General features: G+C 44.6%; 1 protein-coding gene across 1 annotated transcript in view; it reads left to right on the top strand.

Moving 5' to 3' along the window:
• The first annotated feature begins 1161 nt into the window (after window positions 1-1161).
• Window positions 1162-16165, top strand: part of LOC126982749 (STE20-like serine/threonine-protein kinase) — a 56017-nt gene continuing 41013 nt past the window's right edge. The window contains exons 1-2 of the mRNA XM_050835073.1: window positions 1162-1225; window positions 5452-5519. The gene's annotated coding sequence lies outside the window, so the exon portion shown is untranslated. The remainder of the gene's footprint in view (window positions 1226-5451; window positions 5520-16165) is intronic.

Here is a 16165-nt window from a genome sequence, read left to right as displayed (position 1 = left end):
AAAGGTCAATAGGAGTGTGGGAAAGATTTGTAAGAGTGTGGGGAGGGTTTATGAAGTTTAAAATATATATAAATAATAAAAAATATATATAAGGTCGCCATTGTGATGTTTACCATCGTGGGGGTTCTGAACCTAACCCCGCTTGATAGGCGTATATATATATATATATATATATATATATATATATATATATATATATATATATATATATATATATATATATTTATATATATAGGTCAGCAGGCTGTACAAGCGTTAATTATCACCGATAGGGCGAGTCTTAACAAGACACCTCGTCCTTGGGGCCATAGCGAAAGCTGACCAGTCCTCAAGTCTGTGCAGTCACTAATTATCATTTGCAAGAGACGCCACAATGCCCACGCATTCACTGTGGATGGGGAAAGGCTTGCCCACACTGGCGTTAGCGAGATAATGTAATATTGCAGAAAACAAGGTAAAACATTTTGGGCGGGGGCAAGGCGGCAGTTTGACGTAACTTGTAATATTTTTTCGCTTTTTACGCTATAATACATCCTTCCTGCACTGTTTCATACATCCACGCAAAGCTAGGCATAAAGGGCTGACGTAGGTGTATGGGCGTGAGCTAAAGTAGCTCCGTTTGTGAGATAATAAGGATATATATTCACAAGGCGGCGGGCGGTGGCGATGTTGCGGCTGAAATGCAGCCTAACCCGTAACATATTTTTTCTTTTTACGGCTATAACATATCGTTCTTGCACCGTTTCATATATATACGTACGCTGGTGTGGAAGGCTGTCGGGCTTATGGGCATGATCTTAAGTAGCTTGTTTGTGCTGATGATATATTAAATGTGGTAGGCGCTGGGTTTTCGGGTCCGTAGACTTAACCTTCACCATATCTGGGTTTTCCCATATCCGGTGCCCCGTGGCTCTATTATCCCAGATACCAGAGGGTTTACTGTATGTATGTGTGTGCATATATATATATATATATATATATATATATATATATATATATATATATATATATATATATATATATATATATATATATATATATATAAAATCATTGTGATAATGTCTTGGCTTATAGAATAAATTGTTACTTTTTTTTTCTTTTTTTTTTTTTTCACTGTTTTCAGTTATTCATACAACTTTCCATGTTCCAGGATCAAGCGCATTTCCGATTAGTGAAGATGAACCTAGTCATGAAAGCCCATTCTCAGACTCCACCACTACCTTATGTAAGTAAAGTACATTTTAGAATAGAAAAATTAGTTTTCCTCCCCCCAAAAGATGTCGTCATTATTTACTTATAGACTTTTAAAATTGTTCGTAATCTTTTACATGGCCATTACTATTATGTTTTCTGTCTGTCACTTGTGTATATGTTTTTTACAGTTTGTGTATCTCTATTTTATGCTTTCTTCTTTTCCTTGAAACTTTAGACTAGTTTATTACAGTTAGAAAAATCTGTACCCATAATACCCTCAAACACCCCCCACTGGCTTCTTTTCTCAGCTCTCATAGAGGTAACAGTCACACCCATGCTCTTGGTGTTAACTCCTAGCACTGCACATGGCGAAGTGACTATCCCTCAGGCGCACTCTGGCAGCCCAGCAGGGGAGCTGAGTATCTTTTAACCTCTGTATGTCAAAACTATTCATCACAGCTAAAAACCAAAACCACCATTGGAAAGAGGGAGGCCATGATCTATAGGATTCAGTTATGTATGCCTCTCTTGCAAATGTACATGTATGTTCAGGGTGTGTTGCTCTGTGAACACTTACGCTCATGCATCCACGACAGTCAGCCATATTGAGGCAACTGTGGACATCTCTCCATGAGGATCTGGCAAGGTAGTATTGCCAGCTGCAAAATGTACAACTATTTGGTCAAAGAATCAGTTAGGTGATAGGTGAAACTGCAAAAATGCCACTATATTGGACAAGAACATCCACCAATTACTCGTCTGTAGAATTTCTACGCTAAGCTGATATGATTTTCCACCAAATTTAGTGAAAAACCACTCAATTGGCAATCCTGTGTTGTGAGAAATAGTGTTGGAACACTCTCATACGCGGGAGATTTAAATGTGGCTGGAGCCTGCAACGAGCGTTTAGCACCACCATGGGGCTTCGTGGTGCAGTGGTTAGCACACTCGGCTCACAACCGAGAGAGCCCGATTCATTCCTGGGCAGAGTGGAAAAATTTGGGCGGCTTTTCCGATACCCTACGCCCCTGTCCACCCAGCATTGAATGGGTACCAGGTATTAATAGGGGGTTATGTCCTGTCTCCTGGGATCTGTTCCCTTCTATAATTCCTTCCCCCTCCTGTCTCTCTCCGGCATATGACCACAGATGTTGTGCCGACCAAACGAAACTTTCCAACTTAGCACCACCAGCAAATGTGCTACCGCTCGCTGCATGCGTTTAGCAATGAAAGGGTTAAATGTTTTTATATCACATCTTATACAAAATTGACAATTTTCCTTAACACCATTAAATGTTTTTTATAGCTCACATCTTATACAATATAGACACCATTAACACCAATAAATTCAGCAGACATTGTAGATCCTAAATATGCTTGTCACAACTCAGTAAAACAAAAAGTAAAGAAATAATGAGGCATAGAAGTGAAAGAACGGTCTGAAATTTTCATGTCATATTTACATACAACTGACAATTGCAGAAAATATTAAGTCAATGCTGATATAAACCATTTCATTTTATAAAGAAGAGTCTCATGAACATGATGGTATGATCATACTATACATGAAACGCAACGTAAGCGAAGAAAGATTTATCTAGACATGTCGAATTCTCCATCAGAGTAGTGTTGTGCACAAAATAAATGTTTGCTTGCTTCATATAGTTTCTGCAAGCTTTTGATAGGTAAAAGAATGACTAGAAATTAACCGTAGAAAGCGATGGGCCAAATTTGTGGCTTTACCGTAGCAGCGACCAAATTTGTGCCATGATATAAACCCCCCAAAATAGATGATACATAATCTGATCACAAATGCTTTGATATTTATTATGAAATGGTTTGTGGGAGGGGTGAATTTTTCTCATTTTTCTTGCTTAGAGGGACCATGAAGAAACATGATCCCCTGCTGCTACCGGGTTAAAGAAACCATGTGAAGAACAAAATGAGAAATGAGGTCAGCAAGCAATTAGTTTGATATCAGTGATTGAGTGTTGTAGTATGTTGCATGAAGGGTACAGCAACTTCACCCGGCACCAACACAGCCAGTATGCACACCACTGGGAAGAGGATGCGATGTGTCAGATAAATATGTCCATGTTTTTTACATTGTGATTCATTCATATTCAGGGACTTCGTGGTGCAGTGGTTAGCACACTCGGATCACAACCGAGAGAGCCCGGGTTCGATTCCCGGTCGGAGTGGAAAGATTTGGGCGGCTTTTCCGATACCCTACGCCCCTGTCCACCCAGCAGTGAATGGGTACCAGGTATTAATCGGGGGTTGTGTCCCGTCTCCTGGGATCCGCCCTTCTCCGATAATTCTTCCTTCTGTCTCTTTCGGCATATGACCACAGATGTTGTGCCGACTAAACGAAGCTTTCCAACTTCATCCATATTCTGGTTGTTCCATCATGTTCACGAGACTCTTCTTTATAGAATGGAATGGTTTACATCAGCAGTAACTCAATATCTATTTCAAATAACAATTATATGTAAAAATGGTATAAGCATTTCATACCTGTTCTTTAACTTATACTCATCATTATTTCTTTTTGTTTTACTAAATTTGACAAACATATTTAGGATCTACAATCCTGCTGCATTTTGTTAGTGTAAAGTAAAATTGTTCATCTTGTATAAGATGTGCGCTAAGGTAAATAATATAAAAACATTAAACACCATCATGTGAGTGACTGTCACCACTATGAGAGCCTGGAGAGGAAACCAGCCAATGAGGTCAAGAGCTGAGAGGGAAGGCCAGCTAAAGATTTTGCTTATTGCATTACATGTGCATGCATTCCATACTAAATTGACAAAGGTATGGGTAGGAATGTTTAGGTAAATGTTGAAAATGTTGGATTTTGTCAGTCTGATTGTAACCAGTTTGTTTAATTCCCCTTTAGTTTGTGTTATTTGGTAGACTTACGGAATTGAAACATTTCAGAATCAATTACCCACATAAATCAAAACATATATGCATATCTACATGAATGTCCACATCACTGCCTTCAGAAGCTTGCCCTGTGCAGTTTTAGACAGCTTTGTTTGTACCCATTCATCCATGAAATAAATCATTATGGTTGCTGTGCTAGCTACAAATCTGCACACCTGGGTTAAAATCTTGGTCTGTGCAGTCTTTGGGGCTTTGTGGTAATGGTTATCACCCTCGGCTCACAACCGAGAGAGTCCGGGTTCGATTCCTGCGGAGTGGAAAAATTTGGGCGGCTTTTCCGATACCCTACGCCCCTGTCCACCTAGCAGTGAATAGGTACCAGGTATTAATCGGGGGTTGTGTCCTGTCTCCTGGGATCTGTTCCCTTCTATAATTCCTTCCTCTTCTGTCTCTCTCCAGCATATGACCACAGATCTTGCGCTGACTAAACGAAACTTTCCAACTTTTCAACTTCTGTGCAGTGTTTGTGCAGCTCACTCAGCCATTCATCCTCCCTTTCACCCTAGTCAGTAAATGGGGACCTGGGGGAACCTGAGGGAGGTAAACTGTTGTAACCCTGATGTCACACTGTTCCGTGTCCTGGAGTGATGGGTTCCTCCCACCACAGACTCAAGGGCCGATACAATATAAATGAGCATCAAGGTCCTGCCCATTTATAGCATACACCTGGTATTCGATATATGCGAGTTCGAAATATATTAATTCGCTCATATGCGACTAACCTAAATGTGCCAAGTATTTGTTTTATGCGAGAAAAATTCACTATTATGCGAGTAGTGGCGCTGGTGCGACTGGTTGGGGAGGTATGGTGGCCGACTTGCACTAGAGGGCGGCGGGTGCAAATGTTTTCCCGCACTTTCCTCGCCTATAATTAACCTTTTCCTCCCTCTGATCCTAAAGTTTTTGTTTATTTACAATGTATTTTCATATTATGTTTTACAGTTTATCTGTACTAATGGGCCTTATTGTTGCTTTAGTGCTTTATTATTGTGAAACGGTGCCGGAATAAATAGTTAGAAGGTTCGAAAATGGGTCGTGCAACATAACCCCCTATAATTAATGGGATGATAGGTTCGATATACTATGCGAATTCACATTATGCAAGCTTTTTGCAGATGTAATCCTCGCATATAATGAATACCTGGTGTATGTCCCCAACTTTACCTTTACCTTACCATGCAAGACTAGATGTAATTTTTTATTGCATTTCAAAGTTTATCATAATTGAGGACAGAGATGTGTCATTCCACTGTATGCAAGAAGTGGTTCATATCATGTATTTATTGCTGCTTCCTTTCTCTCTAGGTAATCTCCGGAATGATGATAGTACTGTAGAAGAAAACAGGCCGCCATCAGCAAAAGAAAAGAGTGAGGTAAGGATCTACATAATGATATTCTTGTATTTTTCTTTACATTGTCTTTGCATGCTTCTGCTGAACTGAGTCCATTAATGAAGGGTATATTGAATGTATTAGGGATGCACCCTGTTTGATCCTTAAAAGCAATTGTCTGTTATGTACCTGATGGGCTCCAGCAGCATCTGCTGTCTCTAACAACACATTCATTCATCATAGTATTACAATAATGATACAATAATGATAACAGTTGTTATTTTTATCATAATTGTAATTATTATTTTTGTTAGTGTTATTATTATTACTTCTTATGTCATCACCGAGATAGTTCGTCTCATTTGCCTACAGAGAGAGAGAGAGAGAGAGAGAGATTTACATGATTTACATAGATATTCATACCACGCAAACCCATTGGTTCAGGTCTATCCTTAAAATGAAGTGATACTGCAACAAAACTAATGGCCTAAAATGCCATTAAGACTGTATTTCTGCCTAATTGAAAGTTAAGGTGCAGGAAATGGCAGTTGTTTGTTTTTAACGAGTCATTCGTATTGCACTGGATCACTGAGGGTGGGAGCTTATTCCATTCCCGTTTTTTAAGAGATGCCATTGATCAAGGTTAGATCCCTCAAACTCAAAAGGTCTACCACACCTCTGGATTTACCCATGAAACTTTATCAGGAGTTTTCCTATGAACTTGCTACCCCCCTTGCCTCCATCATAAATGCCTTCCTCACTCGAAGTAAATGCTCCACAGATTGGAAAACCTCATTCATCACCCCCATCCCCAAAGTCACCAACCCCACCTCACTTAATGAACTAAGACCCATTGCTATCACTCCAATCCCGAGCCTGCTTCGTGAAGACTTTGTATTTAGCTGGGCATGTGATACTATTCATTACAAAATTGATCAGAGGCAGTTTGGCAATGTTAGAGCCTCCTCCACAACACATTGCCTCATTAGTTTCCTTGATTTCATTCTTAAAAACCTGGAAACCAGAAAATCATCCACTGCCCTCGCCTTTATTGACGTACGGAAAGCCTTCGACCTGGTTGCCCACACCACTGTTATCACCAAGGCCATTAACATCGGCCTGCCCTCCCACCTGACATCCTGGCTGGCTGATTTTGTGATGCACCGGCACCAAGCCGTATGCCACCAGGGCTGCACTTCACCCTCCAGCCCCTCTCTGCTGGGGTGCCACAAGGGATGCGCATGGGGCCTCTTTGTTTCCTCATCCTGATTAACAATGCCCCTCATCACTGGAAGTATGTGAATGATTCTATAGTGGGCATCTCCATCGACAACACAGCCCCTGACTACACGCCCCTACAAGACATTCTGGACTGACTGCAAGGCTGGACGCAAAACAACCATGTCACCATCAACTCCAACAAGACGGTGGTGAAGCATTTCCACACCTCCAACACTGCCATTCCACCGCCAGCCCTGAAGGTTGGCCCTCACGAACTGCAGGTGGTTGAATCCACCAAACTACTTGGTGTTACCTCGGACAGCAAGCTGAGCTGGGGCAAGCATGTCACCACCATCATCAAGGAGGCTTCCTACAAACTTTTCATGTTGAGGTGCATGAAGGCACTGGGAGCCCCCCATAGGACACTCAAGGATCTGTACACCACCTTCATCCTCCCCCGACTCCTCTACACCTCTCCTGCTTGGGCTTCCTCCATCAACAAGACCCAGCAACGTCAACTAGAAATAGTGCAGAAGCAGGCTTTCAGACAGATTCTGGGCAGTTCTTACACCAACTATGAGAATGCACTCACCCAGCTGAATCTACCCACCCTTCAGGACCGATATCACATAAACCTAACCAAATTTGGCAAATCCCTCCTCCGCAACCCCCGCCATAGACACCTACTCCCACCCGCCCTCTCTCCCCCACAAGACCCACAAGACACCACAATATTCTACTCCCGGTTAGAGCTCACACGGACAGATACTGGCTTAGCACAATACTGGCACTTGTAAAGGGCATAAATACCTCCATGATCACATGACCCCTCCACCCCAACACACACACACACACACACACACACACACACAGACACACACACACAATAATGACGATAATAGCAACCTTTGTTCCACCAAGAACAAATTCATGGAAAGAATATGAGATGATGATAGAAGATACCATTCAGAGTTTGAATAGGTTACTCAAAGCAAACAAAAGAGTCTTGTTAGTTGGGAAATATTCGAATGTGGAGTTAGTGAGATGGCATGGGGGGAAAGGTTTCTAAAACTGACTATGGAAAACTTAATGATGCAGTGGGTGACTGAGAATACAAAATACAGGAGTGACGACGAACCAGCGAGACTGGACCTGGTGCTGACAAAGGGAGTGCACTTGTTAAATGAATTAAGATATGTGTGTCCCATGGGAAAAAGTGATCATGTCAAAATAGAGATGGAAATAGAGGAGGAAGGCATTGAGGTGGACGAATCATAGATTAACAAAACAGCTGTATTAACCCGGTAGCAGCGGGGATCATGTTTCTTAATGGTCCCTCCAAGCGAGAAAAATGAGAAAAAATCACCACTCACACAAACCATTTCATAATGTATATCAAAGCATTTGTGATCAGTTTAGATATAATCTATTTTTGGGGGATTATATCATGGCACAAAATTTAATTTGGCCCGTCGCTGCTACATGGTAGAGCCACAAATTTGGCCCGTCGCTGCTACCGGGTTAATGATATGACTATTAATAATTTGAAATAAAATTGACTATAGTTGACTATTTGTCATTGTTGCCTGGATATCATTGACACTGACAACTGTTTCTATGTAGAGTGTCATATCGAATCCAGGATGAGCTTGACAGACTATATGATTGGGCAGGGAAGTGGCAAATGGAATTCAATGTCGGGAAGTGTAGCATTTTGAGTGTAGGTAGGAATAACCCCTCACACAATTAGTCCTTAAATGACACTCCTCTAAGTAGGTCTGGGTGTGAGAGAGACTTAGGAGTCTTAGTGAGTTCTGACCTCTTTCCTACGGCTCAATGTATTCAGGCCAAAAATCGGGTAAACAGAGTACTTGGTTTCATCTCAAGGAGCGTAAGCAATAGGAGCACTGAAGTCATCTTCAAACTCTATTTAGCACTAGTTAAACCTCATCTCGATTATGCAGTTCAGTTCTGGTCCCCCTACCATAGAATGGATATCAAGATGTTAGAATCTGTTCAGAGGAGGATGACAAAGATGATTCAGGGGGTGATAATGCACACCTCAGCTTCCCTCCAATCATCAGGCACTTTTTTTTTTATGTGCATAAGGAAAGCATTCATGAACTTCATTATTTACTCTCTATATTTTATCATCATATTGACTTGTGCTAACTTAGAGCTTTGCCCACTCTCAACTTTTCCACTTCTCCCCTTGCTTCTCCTCTCACTTCTCTCTGAATTTTCTGCTTCCACAGACATCTATCAGCTTTCATATTTAACCCAGTAGCAATGATGGGCCAAATTTGTGGCTTTACCGTGTAGCAGTGATGGGCCAAATTTGTGTCATGATATAAACCCCCCAAAATAGATGATACATAATCTGATCAGAAATACTTTGATATATATTATGAAATGGTTTGTATGAGGGGTGATTTTTTCTCATATTTCTCGCTTGGAGGGACCATTAAGAAACATGATCCCTGCTGCTACCGGGTTAAAGATATGAGTTCGTTTCCTTCTTGACCTTTCATCATTCATTAGTTGCTCTAAATAACCATGTATTTATCACAGTCTCACTTTCAGTCTCATTTATGTCATTACTTCTCTCTCTCCTTCCTAGTAATTACCTATACGTATATATATATATATATATATATATATATATATATATATATATATATATATATATATATTTTTTTTTTTTATTGCTTTCCATACACTTTTCTCTCACTTATCTCAAAATATCAATTAATGATTCTACCTCTAACAAGTCTTTTAACTTTAATTTTGCCAATCTTATTGTAACCGCCCAGTGGGGCAGTATTGGAGGATTAATGAGAAGCAGGCCCGTACGTTGACGCGAATCACATTTTATTCGTTTTTCGGTCAAACCTGAAAATTAATACAGTGGTCCTTTAGTTACACAAATTGACACAAATTGACCATGTGACAAGGTAAGAAGCACGTGAGGGCGTGAATGTAATAAGTATACGCTACTTGACGACAATATGGCCTGTTCTCCTCGGCAAGGGCATAGAAGAAAAGGAGGGGCCCCTCAACGGGTCGTACCATCTCTCCTCCCCCACCCTCTCGCCGAGAAGGACGGCCTTTTACGTATATATCAGGCAAATGTCATATACCAGAAATATGTCAGTAACGTGTACGGTAAGAACTTACGTATTCTAGGCCTTAGAGAGGTAGACGGGAAGTACAACTTTTCGCCAGAGGTCTAACCACGACGAGGGCGTCACTTTCTGCCCTCCCGAGGAGGTCTCTTACATGAGTGTCCCTGCGTAAGCATTTTCCGCTGCTGGCCCAGCCATACATGTTGATTCATCAAAGATGCACGTGCAGTGATATTACGATACGCTGAGCTGACACTCCTGTCTGTAAACATCGAGCAGCCAACACCACTCTGCAGCTCTGTCCCCATCTTCACTACCTAAAACTTACACATTCTTTCCCCCTTTTCCTCTCCCTAACATCTCACCTATTAAGCCGATCCTTACATTATTACATTATGTTTCCTTATATCATAGGTTTCCTTAAAGTATATGGCACGTTACATTAGATGATATTATATTTCCTTACATCCTATGTTTCCTTACATTACCTCTGAAGCAAGCGACGTCACTGTGAATGTGGCATGCGGCGATAACACTCCCCCAGTCGAGCTCTGCTCGAAAGACGAGCAGCAAGCCCTAAAGCACCGGAATTTAGGTCTCCTTCCTTTTTTTTTTTTTTTTTTTTTTGTTTTTTTGTTCGTTCGTTCGTTTCATCGTGCTACTCCTTCCAGTAGGCAGAGTCGCGTTACTGGGCGGGCATCACTGAATCTTTCGCCTTAACCCTCGCATCGCACCACCCCATCGCCTCCGGTACGGTTTCAGTATCCGTCCCAACCTCCACTGCTGACGAGGGAGAGGTTGGCCGGACACGATGACAATATCCCCTGCTTGAAGATTTGGAGTTGTCAAGCGTCTTTGCCGTTGTCTAAGCGTTGAAGATACGCATTTGTCCATCGCTTCCAGAACTGATCAGCGATGAACTGGGCATGTTTCCACCTCCGTCGATAGGTCTCGCCGATCGAGTATTCCCCACCCCCAGATAAGGTATCTGGGCCACTCCGCAGAAGATGATGGGGAGTGAGGGCTTCCAAGTCATTGACGCCGGTTGAAACGGGAGTGATGGGCGTCTGTTTACGATGTCCTCCACAGCACAGAATATAGTGTGGAGGCGTTCCTCATCTAGGACTTGCTCTCCTATTACCGCTTGTAGAACCTTCTTTACCGTGCGGATCTGTCGCTCCATACACCTCCCATGTGTGATGCAGTAGGTGGGTTGAACTCCCACTCAATCTGTTTTTGTAAGAGTGCGTTTGTACTCCCTTTTCATAGTTCCAAGCCTGCACGGCTTCCCTGAGTTCTCTGTTTGCTCCCGTGATGTTCGCATCGTTGTCCGATCTGACGCGACGTGGAGGTCCTCTACGCTTGGCGAACCTTGTTACAGCATTTATAAATGAGTCACCGTCCAGAGCAGCCAGGAGTTCCAGGTGAATAGCTCGTGAGACCAGGCAGGTGAACAAGCAACCCCACCTCTTCGTCCGGGTCCTGCCTTGTTTTATCAGGAAGGGGCCGAAACAGTCGACTCCTGTGTAAGTGAAAGGTCTGTCCCCGGACCCGACTCGGTCTTCTGGCAGGTCAGCGTGACGTTGTTTAGTAGAGATCCAGTTGATTCTTCGACACGTGACGCATGTTCTTGTAATCTTGTCAATTAACTTCCGACTCTTGGGGATCCAGAACCTTTCGCGTAGCCTCGAGAGGGTATACTCCCTCCCTGAGTGTCCTGTCTTGGTCTCGTGCACTTCCCTTATTATGAGTTCTGTCACCCTGGCTTCTCTTGGCAACAGTATGGGATTCCTTTGTTCAGGATGGAGAAGGGCATGTCGTAGGCGCCCGCCCACTTTGATCAGTCCGTCAGCATCCAGGAAAGGTTCCAACTTGGCTACTGGGTTATCCTGTAAGGGGTGTCCTCCTCTTAAGCTCGTCAATACTCGAGTGAAATGTCGCTCTTGAACTAAGCGTAGTATGGCCAGTCCTGCTGCATCTAATTCGGCGACGCTGAGACGGTCTTTCTCCTGTACTTGCCCTTCCTCAGACAGGTTACAACGCCATCTTATAAATTTCCTCAGCCATGCCACATTCCTCTTTAGCTGGAACCATGATGAAGGATGAGCATATATCTTCTCCAGGACCTCTGCAGATTTGTTGATCTTCGCTACCAATATGATACCCTCCTTCTTTACTACCGGATCGGTGTCGCCGATTTCGGAGATCGGGTATGGGTATTTTGGCCAATACTTTTCATCTTTCTTGAGGAATGGCGGGCCTTGAATCCACCTGCCTCCTGCGACCATCTCTGTGCCCCACATTCCTCGACTGGCGTCATCCGCTGGGTTGTCCGCTGAACTTACGTGACGCCATTGTTCGCCTTTGTTGCTTCATGAATGGCAGCAACTCTGTTTGCGACGAATGTGTGAAATCGTCGTCTAGTGTTCCGTATATACTGTAGGACAGCAGTGCTATCGGTCCAGAACACAGAGTCTTTGATCTCCAACTCTAACGCTCTTTTCAGCTGTGTGTCAAGTCTGGCAGCCAGCACTGCGGCGCAAAGCTCTAGTCGGGTATGGTTTGTTGTTTCAACGGTGCCAGCTTGGCCTTGCCAGTCACGAAGGACACCAGATGTTGTCCTCATCAGTAGTAATTTCAGATAGGACACAGCTCCGTATGCCCGCTGTGAAGCATCGCAAAATGGTGTAGTTGTACGATGGACTTGGGGTTCGCAACACTCCCAGCGCATCACCGAGGAATACGGACCTTTGTGAGATGAGGTAGTTCCGTCAACCACCGCCGCCACATTGTCTTCCCTTCCTCTGTTATTGGTTCATCCCATTCAGCTTCTCGCCTACATTCCGTTTGGAAAGGAGTTTGGCAGGAATGACTCGGGCGACAATCCTTAAGGGGTCGAGAGAGAACTGATAGTGCTCAAGAGTCCTCGTTTGGTCTCTGGCTTTTCGGGACTTGGACACGATTCCTAGTTCGTCCTTTTCTAGGTCCCACAAGATCCCTAGGGCTCTTTCAACAGGAAGCCTGTCGCCGTCAAAGAACACTTCCTTAACACCTGCAGCTCGTTCTGTCTCGGGAACAGTTCGCAAAACGCCTTTGTGATTACATAACCACTTTGTGAGCCTGAACCGCCTTTGTTCAGTGCCTGACGAGTCGATGGAGAATGATTATTGCCTTTTCAGGGTACTGACGGATAGGAGTAGATCGTCTACATAGAAGTTATGTCTTGCCCTCTTAACTTCTTCGTGAAGGTTCTTTCCGTGATCTTGAAAAGTCCGTTGCAGAGCGTAGCCTGCAGCGGACGGGCTCCATATGCCTCCGAACAAGTGGACGTTCATGCGATAGGTTGTTGGGGTTCCAGACATCTGAGGCCAATCCACCACAGGAAGCGTAATGCGTCTCGGTGTTCTGGTACGACCCGCACTTGATGGAACATCGCCTCAACATCGCCATCAGTGCCACTCTTCTTTGTCTGAACCTGAAGAGGATATCTACCAATTTGTTGTTGAGGTCCGGGCCTTGCATTACCTGACTATTCAGTGATACGGCTTTACATGTAGCTGCACAGTCGAAGACTATCCTCACCTTTCCCGGTTTGTTAGCACTCAGCACAGGATGATATGGAAGGTACCAGGTCGCTCCAGGTCTTGCTTCGAGTTCATGTCGCGGGACGCTGTTCAGCGTGTCCTTCAGCAAGTAAGCTTCTCATTTCTTCCTGGTACCCTTTGCAGTGTTTTGTCCTTCAAGAGTCGTTGTCTTAGGTGAAACAATCTTCGCCTGCCATCATCTTGTTGTCTGGGAGACCTGGTTCCTCTTGCCGGAACGGGATAGGGAATTGGTAATGACCTTTCACTTGGGTGGTTGTAGCTTCCCACAACCGTAACACACGCCGATCCTCGATGGACAGTGCTTGGTCGTTGTCGAGAAGATCCATGGGTCCGTGATCCCAAAAGTATTCAGGGTGCATGTTGGGTAAGGTCATCTGTGCTTTGCTGAGCTGACTAATCGCGTTGTTTCCGTGGAGCACTGGTAGTGGTCCGAGTGGTCCGTTGATAGTCCAACCTCGCGTCGTCAGCACAGCAAATGGTTCTCCGCACCTCCCACGCCGTATTTCCAGAGGAGTAGTGCCTGAGGAACATCTTGACCAATGAGAAGATCTACCTCCTTCGGTCCATGCCAAGGAGCAGTGCCATGGAGGTGTTTCCAAGGGATGACGTCATGGACATTCGCTGCCGCCGATGGCAGGGTGGATGGTAAACGTTCCACAACTACAACTCTTGGGATAATGATGGAGCGTTTCTTTCGTGTTCTTAAGCTCGTCACCTTTAACCTAATTTCCTCGGTGTCCGCTTCCTCGTCACTCTTTAGCGTACTGATCGAAAGGCAGACCGGCCTTCCTTTAGCCCGGAGCTGATCTGCAAGTTTCTGTGTACAGTATGACCGATCACTCGCTGGATCCAAAACGGCCCCGGTTACCGTCATCATCCCACTACCTTTGTCATCTTCAATCTTGACCTTCAATATGGGAAGCGCGATCTTTGTGGTTTCGTCGAGTCATGACCTTTCTTCATCAGGCTCCTCTTGTCGTCTCCCTTGTGACGACTTCACCCACCTATAAGGGTCATCTTTGTTGACCGTCACCAAGACGTTATGTCCTCGTGTGGAGTCTCTCTCCACCGAATTCTGCTCCGTTCTGGTCCTCGAGGTCGTGGCGTCCGGTGTTGATTCCAATTTTATTCTCGGTCTTTTGTGCGCAGCAGTTCTATCCGGATGCGTGTCGTCAGATACGGCGGTCCTTTTGCTCCCACTCATGCGGGGGGCTCCACTCTGTTCGTCTCTATTGTACGTTCCTTTAGCACCCTGTGCACCCTTTTTGAGGTGTAAGTGGTGTAATAGGTGCGAGTGAACACCCAGACAGCCGTCGATACCGCATCTTTTCTTAAGATGGCAATCTGCTATTCGGTGGTGCCGACTCAGACAGGCAAAACAGCGACGTTCGGCACGTATTACTGCTTCTCGTTTCACAGAGGTCATCCTGAGGAATTGTGTACACTCTCCGAGATGGTGGTCTTCCTTACAAAGGGAACACTTTCGTCCATCATGGACGGTTGAATCCGATGTTGCGGTCACTAAGCTTACTGGTTTCCTGTCGGGAAGAGGCTGTCTTGATTCCCTTGACATTCCTTGTGTTTGTGCCTTTGAGGAAGTTTCTGCCTTCTGAACCATGAGTTTTACGAATTTCAGTATCCACTCAACGCCAGGGGTTTCTTCATGTTTCATCTTGTATCTATACATCTGATTGATGTAGTCATCCCAGAGCTTCCCTTTGAATCTTCCTGTCAGCGTTTGTGTGGCCTCATATGTATCAATCTGCTGGAGCTTGCCAAGAAGCTTTAGATCCCTTATTGCATGTTCCAGTTCGTCTGCGAGCCTCTGGAGACCTTTCTCATCCTGGAGCTGAACAGTCGGACCATGTAGGACTTTCTTTGTTAGTTGGCGAATGTACTCATATTTGTCTCCGTGTCGTTTGTCGAGCAGCTCCCAGGCTTGTTCGTATCCCGTTTTATAGTCGTATAGAGTCATAGAGGTTCACTCGCCGGATGTCTTCCTGTAGTTGGCAGTTTTGTGTTCTGGCACTTGCTGACCCTTGTAGCATTGGGGTGGAGCATCCTTTCTTCTCGGGGCATCCTGACGGGGCGGTGGATGTCGTCGGACTGGCCGCGGTCGCCGTGACGGCTCCAGTGGGCATTTGGGTTACTAGGGTCTTCACCGACTTGGTGACAAGGATTCCATCATCGGAATCGGACTCTCCTTGTTGAGGAAGTTGAGATTCATCTGCACTTGACTCCTCTTGGTGTGGGAGTCCGGTATTATCTGAACGTGACTCCCCCTGGTGAGGGACAGTGGGACCATCTGTGGTTGACTCCCCCTGGTGAGGGACAGTAGGATTATCGGTACTTGATTCGTCCTGGTGAGGTGGCTCAGGGCCAGAGGGTATGACATGTTCACTTGCGATCGATCCCGACCCAGCTGATGTGCTTGCACCGTCTAACACCTGTCGTTTTCGGTGGAAGGATGTTTGCATTTCCGTCAGTGATGTTACTGTTTGTGCTAGAATCCGGCAAACATTACCCATCACCGTTGCCAATTGTTGTTCTTGCCTTGAGGGCTCGCTATCGCCCTCGTTTCTTCTTCCTCCATCTGAGGATTCTTGAGCAGTTCCACTATTCTCCATGGTGGACGGCTCCAGCTGAACGGATGGTACCACACCAATCTATTTGTCGCTTGGCACTTGTCTTATTCTCGGTCTTGTACTCGCTGCCTGGCACCGCTGTGTATGTTCAA

Source organism: Eriocheir sinensis, chromosome 51 (genome assembly GCF_024679095.1).
Source record: "Eriocheir sinensis breed Jianghai 21 chromosome 51, ASM2467909v1, whole genome shotgun sequence".
Lineage (NCBI taxonomy): Eukaryota > Metazoa > Arthropoda > Malacostraca > Decapoda > Varunidae > Eriocheir > Eriocheir sinensis.
This window is presented reverse-complemented; position numbering and strand designations above follow the sequence as displayed.